Source organism: Callithrix jacchus, chromosome 18 (assembly GCF_049354715.1).
Source record: "Callithrix jacchus isolate 240 chromosome 18, calJac240_pri, whole genome shotgun sequence".
NCBI classification, from domain to species: domain Eukaryota; kingdom Metazoa; phylum Chordata; class Mammalia; order Primates; family Cebidae; genus Callithrix; species Callithrix jacchus.
The window spans coordinates 8,661,131-8,673,369 of NC_133519.1; the positions used below are offsets into that span (position 1 = coordinate 8,661,131).

Genomic DNA, 12,239 nt, shown 5'->3' on the forward strand with positions numbered 1-12,239 from the left:
CCTGGAGTTCCAGCATTTGGTGTGGGGAACCTCATTGGCTGATGTTTGGGTACTCTGGGTTTTTGGCATTTTGTTGGGTGTGAGAGTCCCACTGTCACTGCTGGCCTCCGCCTGGATGCTCTGGGCTTTTCAGCACTGACATTCCCTAAAGGGTTGTGGATGAGAGCCCCTCCCCAGGGGGAGTGCGGATGTCATCTTCTCTGCCCTTAAGTTAAAAAATTACCATTTTCCATAACAGCCAGTTGCGGGCCCCTTCCTATGTGACCTTGCTCAAGGCCATACTGAACTCTTGGTCACAGGGGACAGGGGTTCCTGGGCCCCCAACCCAAGTGACAACTGCCCAAAGTGGCAGACAAGCAGCAGCCACCCAAACATTTTGCCCAAACATTTCTCTTCAGTGTTTGTGGCTGCTGGGTAGATTCTCTGGCAGCTCAGGGGACAACACTGTTCACACCTTCCCTTCCTCCCTTCCGTGACCCCCTTGTTTCTTTTAACCTCTCTTTGCCCAAACTAAAATGCTTTCTTCACTCTGTGGAATTCAGACCCATCATTCTGCTCATTCATATTTCATAGTCCACTTTCATAATGCTTTGCTCCCTGTACTTGTATCTTCTCTGCAGGAGGTGGGAATTTGAAAGAAAAAGTTACTGGGCTTTTGCTAGACTTAGAAAAACTTCTGGGGTAGCGGAGCAGCCTGCGGCCCGGCTGGGCGGAGAGGCTGCGGCCGGCAGGGGCAACCCAGCCCGCAGCGGCGGCGGCGCTCAGAGCTGGCTCCAGACCGCCCTCTGGCGCGACCGAGTTTGTCTCCAGGTCCCAGGGTCTGCACCCGCTCTGCCGGCCCTCGCACGCCGCTTCCCCGCCATGGCCCTGGTGCAGGGCGCAGAGCCTGTGGCGGGGCCCTCCCGCTGGCTTCCCACGCCCGTCTGGGTGACGGTGCTGCGGGGCAAGACGGCAGCACCAGCGACGCCTACACGGTGATCCAGGTGGGCCGCGACAGTACAGACGTGGGTGGTGGAAAAGACGCAGGCTGCCCAGAGCGGCGTGAGGACTGCTCATTCCAGCCGCCGCCGGGCGCCCTGGTTGACCTGCTGCGGGCGCAGGAGGTGGATGCGGGCCAGGCGCCCTGGGCCGCGGGCTCCGCCGCCTGTGAGCTGGTGCTCACACCAGGCACCGCTCACTCATCCGCGACGGCAAGTTCCTGGGCCAGTCCATGGTGGCGCTGGATGCGGTCTTCTGCGCAGGCTGAGCCGAGCACACGCAGTGGTACAAACTGCACCCCAAGGCAGGCAAGGAGAAGGAACGTGGCGAGATCGAAGTCACCATCTAGTTCACACGCAAGAGCCGGAGCGCCAGCATGTTTGACCTGTCTGTCCATCAAGGACAAGCCAAGGTCCCGCCTCAGAAAGCAAGATCAAGGACAAGATGAAGGGCAAGAAGAAGTATGATCTGGAGTCTGCCTCTGCCATCCTCCCAAGCAGTGCCATAGAGGATCCTGACCTGGGCAGCCTGGGCAAGATGGGCAAAGCCAAAGACTTCTTCCTCTGCAAGAAGCTGCGCACGTCGTCCCTGACCCAGTCCAGCACGTCTCTGGGCTCGGACAGCACGCTGTCCTCAGCCAGTGGGAGCCTGGCCTACCAGGGGCCTGGCGCCGAACTCCTCACCCGCTCACCGAGCCGCAGCAGCTGGCTGTCCACCGAAGGGGGTGGGGAATCCGCACAGTCCCCCAAGCTGTTCACCCACAAGAGGACCTACAGCGACGAGGCCAGCCAGATGCGCGCAGCTCCTCCTCGGGCCTTTCTCGACCTTCAGGGCCACCTGGATGCTGCCTCCCGCTCTTTGCTCCGTGTCAATGGGAACCACATTTACAACTAGGAGCCCCAGGCCCCTGTGCTTCACCGGGGCTCCATCTTGGGCCTCCAAGGAGGGGCCTCGCTCCACAGAGGACTCCTGGGCCAGAGGCAGTCTAGCAACAGCAGCTCAGAGGCGGTGCTTGGACGGGAGGATCCCAGTGCTCAGGCTGAAGTCCTGGCCTTTGGGGCAAGCTGCCCTGGAGAGGTGGCGGGGCCCGGCTGCCAGAGGGCAAGCCCTTCCAGGTTGCCACACCCATAGCGGCCTCCTCTGAGACTGTGGGCAGAGAAGGAGGGAGCCCGGAAGGAGGAATGCAAGCCCCAGACGGGCCTCTTCCACCACCACCACCAGGGCCTAAGTCGGAGCGAGTTGGGGTGCCGAAGCTCTCAGGGGCAGAAGGGGGGTCCTGCCCTGGGGGCCTCCCCGCATCACTCGTACAGTGGGGAGGAAAAGGCCAAGAGTAGCTGGTTTGACTTGAGAGAAGCCAAGGAAGCAACTCAGAAACCCAGTGCCTTGAGGGCCAGCCTTACCCCCTGGCCTCCCCTGGGAAAGCCCTGCCTGAGTGGGACAACACCTTCAATGTCTTCGCTGCCAGCAGGCTGTGTCCAGAGGCCAGGAGCAAGATCCTGGCCCCTGCAGGAGGGGGGCTGGAGGCAGCAGGGCTGCAAGACCCAGGCCCCATGGCAGCCAAGCCCGAGGGAGAGCCCAGGGCAGGAGGGGGAAGAGGTGGGAGCAGCGTGCTGCTGGAGCCCAGGGTTTCTGTTGACCTGGGAATGGACCACCAGAGCTCGAGTGCAGCTGACCTGGGGGCCATCGGGCCCATCCAGGCCGGCCCGCCCACCTCATCAGCCCAGCTGCATCTGAGAGCCTCAGCCTCAGAACCAGACAGGGAGCCGACAGCCCCGGAAGGAAAAGGGCAGAGTCCGGCAGACAGTGGGACGTCTCTGTTGAGCCCCCCAGAAGTGATCAGTGTGTGGGAGAGGCTGCCGGGCTGAGACAGCACTGCTGAGGGCCAGGACGATCAGGCCTCCCCAGGCGAAAATCAGCTTTTCCCTGACGTCAAGACAGCTGATGATGCCTGGCCCTGGGATGTGGTCACCGTTTCTCCTGCAGCTGAGATGGCCTCATTCATCTTGCTGGGAGAGTCTGATGAGCCTCTGCCCCAGGTGCAGCCTGAATTGCCAGAAACTGTGAGCCCCAAGGGGAGTGAGGAGCTTCCCCCGCTGGTGCCCGAGCCTACACCTGAGTGGGTGTCTGACGAGGGACTGCAGCCCAGCATCCCACCTCCCAAGCCACTGTGCCTCTTCACACCCTCAAGATCCCAGGAGGAGAAGGCCACAGCAGGGCTGGGTAACAGGGGGACAGAGACAGAAGGAGAAGATGCCTCCCCAAGTGCACTGGCTGTCAGTCCCCCAGAGACACAGGAGGAGGGAGAGAAGCCTGAATCGGAGGAGTCTAACAGCTGCTCCTCTGCAACACTGCTGGACGAGCCTGGCCTGGAAGAGCTAGTGGAGGATGCCAGCCCCACCTCACCCCCATGTTTGGCCCTGCCTGTCTTCACCCATCAGCTGCCCTGAGGGTCCTGCCCTCATACCATGTGCATCAAAGAGCTTGGCTCTTCAGAGTCAGTAGCCATCTCCAGAGAGGGGAAAAGGCCCCCAGGATCCTGAGGCACAGGTAGGAGAGGGGCTGGGTCCCTGTCAGTTACCTCCCAGTAGGCTGATGTGTGAGTCTCCAAGAAAGATGACTTGAACCCCTTCTTGTTTTGGGGGAGCTGAGATCCTCCCAACCACTCATCTGCATCCCCACCAGGGTCTAGGGAATCTTCTATTCATTCCAGCCCAGAAGAGCTGCCCACCCTCCCAGAGCCTGACTTTCCACCGCCTCCTCTCCTGCCTTGGGCCAGCCACCACCATGGGGGGCCCAACCCTCCATGCTCTCCCCTGTCTGGAGCCTGGCCCCCTGACCTCATCCTCCCCACCACCAGGGGAGCCAGCCTCACTCTCTGGCCCCCTTGAGCTCTCCCCACCTGGGGGCTCCCTGTCCCACTTGGGGAGGATCTTGCTGCAGCCACCGCAGCCTCCCTGCTTGTGTCTGCCTTTGTAGACAACTGGCTGAGGAGCCACAGCCCAGTGCCAGTCCCCACCCCGTGAAGCCCCTCAGTGCCCCGCTGTGGAGGGCAGCCCGGCAGGAAGCAGTCCTGCTCCAGTCAGCACAGCCCTGAGTAGTGGGCTGGAGAAGCTCAAAACAGCCACATCCAGGAGTGTTCAGCCTGTGACCCAGGCACCCCACGCTGGCCAGACGGTGGACACCAAAAGGCTGAAGGACTCGGCTGTGCTGGACCAGGCAGCCAAGTTCTACCACCTGACCCACCATGAGCTTGTCAGCCTGCTCCGCAGTGGGAGTGGGGGACCACACTGCCTGTTTGTGAGTTATGGGCAACCAGCGTGCCTGCTCTTCAGCCCCACACCCCTCCCCTGAGGGCAAGGGGCCTGTGTGATCTGGGTCAGTCTCTGCCACAGCCTGAGTCTGTCTCAGTCTCAAGCTGTCTGTGGGGTGAGTGCCATGTGGACACAGGTAGATGGTGTGTTTTCTTTAGAAGCTGCTCGCTACCCCCTCTGACCTTTCCACAGTGTCATGTGGGGACATGTGGGGAGCAGGGAGAGCCCCTCCTTGCTTTTCCAGCTCTTACCCACCTCCAACATGTAGGCTCCTCCAGGCTGGGGCTTGGGGCTGCTTATGCTTTGGGGATCAAGACTCTGTGTCTATTCTTGTTGCTTGTCCAGATGCCAAAACTCTGTGTTGCTGCAGGGTTTGAACTTTGGAAACCAATTAAAATGTGCCTTTTGGGGGCAGGGTCAAGAGCCCCTAGATGTTGACCTCTCCCTCCATGTGGCATCCCCCTCCCACCTGTTGAATACATAGGGATGGCTCTCTCAGGGCCTGGGAATGAGAATGAGTGGCCCTGCTGCATGCTCTTCCCCTCTCCTGGAGTTAATCTCTTGGTCTGGCCAAGTTACTGCTCCCTCTGCCTTCCTGCTCTCTTCCCATCCCTCAACCCCAGTAGGAGGATCCCAAGATCAAAACTACTGCTGGGCAAGTGGGCAGGCAGGCCTGGGGCTGCCCCGTTGGCTCTTTGGCCTCAGAACCTAGCCATGCTAGACCAGTCAGCTTGCCTGTAAGTGGGAGGTCCCACTTTAGGTGTCTTTGGGAGACACCTATACTTAGGAAAAAGCCTCTGTTGCCCTCCCATCCCTCCATAAGCTGCTGTCCCAGCCTGTCCCTTCTGTCCCAGGACCTTGCCTGGCTTGGCTGCAGTGCTCTTTGAAATGAAGTGTCTGTCCTTTGGCCCAGCCCCTAGTTTGCTTGTAGAAAATAAGGCAGGCTTCCCAAGGCATCTGTAAGGAAACTTGGTGGCTTGGCCACCCTGAATTAGGGGGGCAGTGAGGTACTGAAGGAGGATACTTATGGCCTAGTGAGGAGGTGAGAGCTCCTCTGGGCCCACCGCTTCCTCAGGAGAGGACTGTGGGCTTGCTTGGAAGGGCTTGGGCAGACACGTGCCCTGTGGGTGATGTCTGTCTGCCTCCAGGATGGAGGAGAGGAGCGCCGCACATGGAGGAGAGCCCTTGTAGCATTACCTACCTTAAACTGCACTCCTCAGAGCTGAGAAACGTGTCCAGTGGTCCTCAGGGCTTCAGTCATGCTTTTTGGGGGTCACTGGGTATTAGAGAAGTAAGTATCTTTTCTGAGAGCAGGGGAGTCGCCCCCTACTGGGTCTTTATTTGGGCTTTATTCAGCCCTGACCTTTACTCTGGCCCTGCCCTTTGACTGTGGGCCTCCTTAATGCCCAGGGCATGGATGTCTTCAGAGGAGTTTTTGAATCGAAGCCCAGGGTCCTCGTTGGTGTTTCCCTCCTAGCCACACTTGGAGGAGGGTGGGCAGGGCGCAGGCATGGTTCTGCTTTGCTGTTGGCCTTCCTAGTTGTAACTCTGTTTGTAAAGAGCTTGTTCTTCATGCTTTAAGCACTTCATGAAGAGGAAAACATTCATGTACTGCAAAAAGAAAGAAAGAAAAATGAAAAACCTCTGGGTGGAGTGGAGATCCTTGTTAGACATGGGGCAACGGCGAGCCTCCCAAAGGACTCCCCACTAGGGTGTCTTTTAGGCAATTGGAGCAAATTCAAATTAGATGGCTCAAAGGAAAAGAAGCACATTTTCTTGGGAGAACAGGAAACTTGGCCTGAAACTGGTTCTTTGCATCATAATACTATTTCAAAATCGGACTTATTCATAGAAAGGAAGGAAAATGGGGAGAAGCTCCTTATGTACAGGCTTTTATGCCCCCTACCAGGATTCTGACTTTAGAGTCAACGGCAGGATGTGTCTGGCTCATGTTACTTCCAGACACCAAGAAACTGCATGGGAGATCCTTGCTGCTCCCTTTCTAGCAGCAACCCCTGGAAGGCCCATGCCCTCCCCAGGGTCTTCTCAGCCCCCAATTCTGAGAGGGGTGATGCCAGTTGTCCAGTGCAGGATTCCACCCCAGTGTCATCAGGAACCCTCCCCCTTATTCAGTGAACTCCAGCCTATATCCCCACTGCCCAAGGAAGTAAGCCCAGCCAGTACCACCAGGAGTGGGGCTCTACATCAGCCCCTGAAATTGAATCTGTGTCCATTGTGGGAGGTAGATGGCAGAGACAGGGGAACAATCAGAGTCTGTGTGCCATTTCCCATGTCCAAATTGGCTTTATTCAAGGAGAAATGTGGCTGGGTTTTGAAGGATCCAGGGCAGTTCATAGAAGAGTTTGTTATGGTGATTGTGTCTTTTGATTTAACTTGGCACAACTTGCAAATACTATTATCCACTTGCTGTCCTATAGAGGAGAAGCAAAGGATTCTGGGTGCTGCCTGTGAATTGCAGATAGAGTAGCTGCTCCTCTCCAAGGCCATGCTGTTTACGTAGAAGGAGACGCAGTTCCGCATAGAGACCCTCAGTGGGATTACCAGAAGGGTTCCCAAGATCCTCAATGTAGAAATCACAGCTAACTTGTTTAACAGAAGGTATGAACAGGTGGGTGATTAAGCCAGTTAATTACGACAAAGATAGAAGTAACTCAGCGGAAGGATGAAAATCTTGCTCTGCTTCAGGGTTGCTTGGTTGAGGCACTTAGGAAATATACTAATGTGGACCCAGACACCTTGGAAGGGCGAGCTCTTCTGGGCATGCATTTGTTACTCAGTCTACCCCTGACATCAGGAGAAAGTTACAAAAGGCAGGAATGGGACCCCAAATTCCATGAGCCAACTCTTAAACATGGCTTTTGGAGTTTATAACAATAGCCATGGGGCAGGGGAAGAGGAAAAAACCAAAAGAAATGACCAAAAAGTGCAACTGTTAGCAGCTGCTTTCAGCCTCCGATGGCTTCTGGATTACCCATCCTGAGAAAGTGTTGTAAGAGTGGCTTTGGAATGCCCAGACGAAGGCCAGCCGGTCAGCCCCTGGGCTGGAATCAGTGTGCCTTCTGTAAGCAAGAGGGCCACTGGAGGAAAGACTGCCTCAGCCTCCAAAGGGAGTCTCAGCTCCCCAGACCCCTATGGGCTGAGAGAACAGAGGACTGACAGGGCCCAAGGTTCCCTACAACTTCCACCAGACACCTTACCATCTCTACAGAGAACCTCAGGTAACTCCTGACATGGCAGGTAAAAATATTGAGTTATTGGACATGGGAGCCACCTTCTCAGTTCTGATCTAGTCCTCAGGGCCGCGGTCTTCTCACGCCTATACTGGAATGAGGACTGATGGCCTCCAAAAGCCAGGAGATTCACCCATTCCTTTAGTTGCACTCTGGGGAACCATGTTTTCCCACAGATTTCTGCTTATTCCAGAGTGCCTTATTCCTTTACTGGGAAGAGACTTATTTTCCCAACTACAGGCCACAGTTCAATTTGGAGCACCTCAAGAGAAGGCCACAGGCTGGGAAGGGACAATTTTCCTAGCTCTACGTGCATGTCTTAACGCAGATTAAAACAAAAACAAAAACAAAAACAGAAGACGACTGAAAGACGGCTTACCTGGACTGGCCTGTCCCCAAGATTTTAGGACAGTCCCCATCTGTTTGGCAATGCATTGGCAAAACAGTTAGGGGAACCACAGTTAATTAATGGACCTGTCTTACAATATGTGGATGACCTATTAATTTCCAGCCTTACTAGGGAAGGATTCTGATAAAAATACAATTCAAGTCTTTACTTTTGTGACAAAACAAAGGTAACAGGTGTCTCCTCAAAGGCCCAAATTTCTGTCCAAAGGGTAATGTCATGTATTTGGGACACATGCTCACTCCTGAGACCAGGATCTTGGCCCAGGGATGAAAAGGGACCATCTGGCACTCCACCCCCCTCAAATTCAGAAGCCTTTTTGAGAACAGCTGGATTCTGCCAGGTTTGGATTCCCAGGTTTGGGCTCAGAGCAAAACCATTCTATGAACCTCCAAGAGGGAGTTGTCACAAGCCTTTGAATCTGAATGGAACCTGTCAACAGGCATTCTTAACCTTAAAAGAAAAGCTAGGAACAGCCCCTGCTTTGAGACTCACAAAGTTAGAAAAACCTTTCACCTGCCGTGTGAAAAACAAGGGAGAGCTTCAGATGTTCTGACTGGAAGGCTCAGGAACTACTTCGGATCAGTGGGTTATTTCTCTAAACAGCTAGAGCAGGTGGCAGCTGGGTGGCCAGGAGGCTCGAGACCTGTGGTTACCATCACTCTATTGGTGGAAGAAGCCAGTAAGTTTACCTTAGGACAACAATGAGATGTCATAGCACCCCCACTTAACCCCACGAAGTACAGTACAGAGGGTCCTGGAGCCAAATGTATACCAACGGCTACCAGGGGACCAGCTGCTTAAATATCAGGTCCTTTTGCGTGACTTCCCAGATGCTACCCTTAGAGTATGCTGATTTTTAAACCCTGCTATGCTGTTGCTGGACCTTACGTCTCAAGAAACAGATCCCCAACTCATGGACTTCTGTGTGGAAACCATGGAAGAGAGCTCTAGAAGGCCCAGCCTTAAAGACCAGCCCTTGTCTAACCCCAATGCTGAGTAGTGTAGAGAGGGAAATAGCATTATTTATGAGGGAATAAGAAAGGTAGGTTAGCCCACAAGAAGTCATTGAGGCCAAGGGTTTACCTTCTCATAGTTCTGTTCAAAAAGCAGAGTTAGCTGCTCTAATTAGGGCATTCCAACTATGGAAAGCCTTAAGGTCAGGGCAGTGGCTCAAGACTGTAATCCTAGCACTTTGGGTGTCAGGAGGCAGAGGTGGGTGGATCACTGGAGGTCAGGAGTTTGAGACTAGCCTGGCCAACATGGTGAAACCCCGTCTCTACTAAACATACAAAAATGAGCCAGGTGTGGTGGTGGGTGCCTGTAATCCCAGCTATTTGGGAGGCTGTGACATGAGAATCATGTGAACCCAGGAGGCAGAGTTTGCAATGAGCTGAGCTCATGCAACTGCATTCCAGCCCGGGTGGCAGAGCAAGACTCTGTTACAAAACAAACAAACAAATGGAACGTAAGAGCCAATGTATTTGCAGACTGTGAATCTGGGTTCCTGGAGCTCCATGCTCGGGCAGCCATAGGGAAGGAAAGGATCCCCCAAACAACTTTACTCAGAACTTTTAGATGCTGCCCAACTCCCAAAGGAAATAATTATTCGCTGCAGGGGACACCAGAGGGAGACACTTTTATTATTAGGGGAAATGGCCTGGTCGAAAGAGCAGCTAAGGCCACAGCTGAGGCAGGTGTTCCAGGCTGCTGCACTACCACCGAGCACTCCATCCATGTCAGCAGCACCACACTACTGTACCCTTAGGGAAATTAAAGGGACTGAGTGCAAGGCTTCCAGCGAGACCCCTAGATGGTTGCTAGAAAATAAACTCTATTCCTTGCAAAGGCATAAGAATGATTAAAAAAGAAAAAGAAAATAAACTCTATTCCTGAGGCTGAGAAATGGGAAATAATTAAACATTTTCATGATTTCTCACATTTGGGATAGGATTCTCCATTCACACTAGTTTCTCAAATATTCTTGGAGAAGGGATTGTTCCAGACTATAAAAAGGGTTACAACTTGGGAAGTCGCCCCATACCCTGATCCCCGCCTAAACCTGTACAGCACCAAGGAACACACATGGGGAGACGGGAAGACAGATTTAACCCGGATGCCGCCTTGCAGGGGACCACAGTATTTGCTAGTATTTTCAGATGCTTTCACCAGGTGGATAGAAGCTTTCCCCACAAGGACAGAGAAAGCACTGGAAGTGTCCAAATTCTTTTTTTTAATCAAATGCCTTTATTTTTGCTCCCTTCAGCAGCATGTGGGAAGTGGCAGTGACCTCGGCAGCAGGCCTGGTATCTTTGCCCTGTTGAGAAGCCACGATCTCAGCTGTACTAGTCAGGTATTTTTTTAGACAGCAAGTAGAAGTGGTGGCCAACTCCAGTGTTGTATCCTGGAGGAGGTCTGGGTCGGCACTGGGCAAGGTAGGTAGCTAGCTGCCTGACCCCTAGTCTGGGGCTGGAACTTCTGTTTGCCTGAGTAAAGGGATGTCAGTCCTAAGATTTCTTCACATTGTGTCTTGCTTCTGCAGTGGGGAAAAGGCTGGTCCTTGAATTGTCCTGCATGGTACCCTAAGGCCAGCCCACTGGCTCTTTTTGATCAAGGATTCCAAGAAAAGCTGCCCTTGGGGGCCCTTGAAATAACATAGGAAGCAGCATGAGTGCTTGAGCTGTGGCTGACACAATCCAGCTCACACTGCCATCACAGAGGCTGAGTGAGCAGTCACCCAGGGAGGGGGCTCCAGCTCATTCCATTCCCATGGGGCAGGTGACTAGAAGGTAAGAGCACCTGAGTAAGCCAATGCCTTCCTGTATCCACACCCAGGAATACCTTCCAGTTGTCCAAGCAGCCATAGTTGTAAGGGTTCCTATATTCTCTGCCTTTGGCCTGTAGCCGACGTCTCTCCTTCTTGTTGATGTGCCTTTCAATGCTAGTCTCACCTCGACTGATGAGAACAGCATGCCATACAGTTAGGGCACCCAGGGGAAGCACATGGCATGAGAACAGCATGCCATACAGTTAGGGCACCCGGGGGAAGCACATGGCATGAGAACAGCATGCCATACAGTTAGGGCACCCGGGGGAAGCACATGGGATGAGAACAGCATGCCATACAGTTAGGGCACCCAGGGCAAGCGCCACAGAACTGCACAGGAACCAGAGGTAGACAAGGCTCCTATGAGTCATCCTTTCTCGAAAGGAGAAGGTGCATGGTGGGGCCTCGTGGGAAGTCTGGTTGGCAACCGCCTGTAGTTTGTTCTTGTCGAGCTGCTTCATTTTCTCGATGGCAGCATAAGCCTCCCAGAAGAGGTCCCAGCTTCCATAGTTGCAGTAGACACAGCCCAGAGTCATGAAGAAGCAGAAAGAGAAGTACCGATGGTTATAGGGGCCCACACAATTCTTTAGCCGGGGGCAGTGATGATCCATCTTCAGCACACACCTGTTGCAGATGCTGCAGTGGTGCGTTCTGGCTGGCTTGGGGTAAATGCATTTCTTACAGATGGAGACCATGGCAATATCACTCCTGCCCTGGGGTGGGTATCCAGGTGGAGCGGTGATGGCCTGGTAGTAGTGTAAGACAATGAGGATCAGATTCCAGTGGCAGAGAAGAAATGCCAGCAGAGTCGTGGCACTGAATAGGTTCGGAGGAGGAGAGGCAGGACACACAGGTAGGCGACAGCCACAATGGAGCCTGTCAGCACAATCACCAGCACCACGAACACCACGCTGAACCAGCGGATCACGTTGTCTACCAGCCAGTAGACAGGCTCAAAGGCAGCATCGACAGCTGTGTCACTGCCCCCAAAGGAGAGGTAGAGCAGGGAGCGCAGGCAGACCTTGCCATAGCGCCAGCGCTGTGCTAGACCCTGGAGCAGAGGTGGACAGCGGCGCCTGCAGCCCAGCAGCAGAAGCAGGTGGAGGCAGAGGTGGGCCGGGCCCAGCAGCAGGCTCCGCTGGCCTCGCATGGTTCTGCAGAACTGTGCCTGGGTTTGGCGAATAAGAAGTGGACTTCGTTTCCATCCGAGTTTTGGGACAGCGGCAATCATGGCGCCACCTGTCAGATACCGCATTCCCGGTAAGTGAGCGCTTCCCGTACAGAGTCCTGGATAGAGATCGAAGCTGGAAGGCTGGACGGCCTAGAGCTTCTGGGGCCATTGACTGATAGAGCATTTATTTCTGCAGGCGAACATCCATCTAACTGGGAGGAGGGCAGCCCGGGCAGTGGCACCTACACCCGCCACGGGGTGTAACATCTTTTCATCGCTTGCCGGCTGCCTGAAG

The 12,239-nt window shown here is 54.4% G+C and overlaps 2 pseudogenes; one reads left to right on the forward strand and one right to left on the reverse strand.

Moving 5' to 3' along the window:
* The first annotated feature begins 861 nt into the window (after positions 1-861).
* Positions 862-5,081, forward strand: LOC118149275 (uncharacterized; annotated as a pseudogene).
* A 5,401-nt stretch (positions 5,082-10,482) lies between these two features.
* LOC118151107 (palmitoyltransferase ZDHHC16-like) lies at positions 10,483-12,036 on the reverse strand (annotated as a pseudogene).
* Positions 12,037-12,239: the final 203 nt, after the last annotated feature.